The sequence below is a fragment of the Diachasma alloeum genome, unplaced genomic scaffold, assembly GCF_001412515.2.
Source record: "Diachasma alloeum isolate Michigan unplaced genomic scaffold, Dall2.0 Dall_scaffold_00442, whole genome shotgun sequence".
NCBI lineage: Eukaryota > Metazoa > Arthropoda > Insecta > Hymenoptera > Braconidae > Diachasma > Diachasma alloeum.
The window spans coordinates 294,402-295,542 of record NW_021680581.1 but is presented as its reverse complement, the minus strand read 5'-3'; positions in this window follow the sequence as shown (position 1 = coordinate 295,542).

Here is a 1,141-nt window from a genome sequence, read left to right as displayed (position 1 = left end):
ATCAACGTACATGGGGATCCAGTGTTTTACCGGTTGGGTGTGGTCATGTGTGTTCGCTACTATTGCAGTCGGTTTCGTCCACGCCGATGGGATCTTGTCCGCTGGATATACACCGACTGTATGATTCGGTATATACTGTAGGGCTTCTAGAATCTGTACTGTGTTCATCAGCAGGAAATTTCTCTTTGAATAAACTTTTTAATCCTTCCTCGTTCGAAGTCAACCACGCTTTGATTTGAAGGACTCGGCGCATAGCACATATAAAGGTTCTGTGATTCAATGTACTATGTATGAGGCATGATGGAACAGCTACTGGTGTACACGCGAATAGTGACGATCTGATGTGGCCTTTAAATTGATAACATCTCGGGTAAGAAGGGCAGCAGTAAATTTCGTTGGCTCACAACCATAGGTATACACGTATTTTATTCCTATGGTAACGGCTCGTAATACTGCATAGACATATTTAGACGATGCTTCTCCTTCATACCAATCTATACCGTGACGTGTGATTGTAAGTTGATTGTTCATCCTCTGAATATTAGGTGGAATCGCAGAATACTGGTATTCAGGACAAATTACCCAATGTCCTATCATGTCGAAGGATGTGGAGGTCACCGCCACTTCTTTTGAAACGAATGTACCGTGGATTCCGATGAAACCCTCGTAATGAATAATTGCTGCCGAATCTGAATTACTGCAGGCCATTGCTATGCTCTCCTTTCAACCTTCTACGTTGAATATTCATACACAACTGTACAGTTGAACAGCGATTCAAATCCATTGTTTCAGAAAACTGCTGATACTGCAAAAATAACTGCGCATGCGCTGAGCATGATACCGAATACTTTGATGATTATACATAGTCCAGGGTCACTTGTCTCGCTGAGTCAATTTCTATGACACTTTCAAACTCAGCATAAATTACAGCGTTGATCGTTGAAACTAAGCTTTCATCAAATCGTACCTCGATGCGCATGTTACCGCTTCGTATCAAATTCCAGTGTGAGTTATCATTAGCTGACAAATCTGGTGTTAAATCGAATGCGAAGAGACAATACCCATGAGGGTAATCTCCACGGTGAACACCATTACCATCGTTCAGAAAATGTATACCAGTGCCTGAGAAGATGGAATGGTA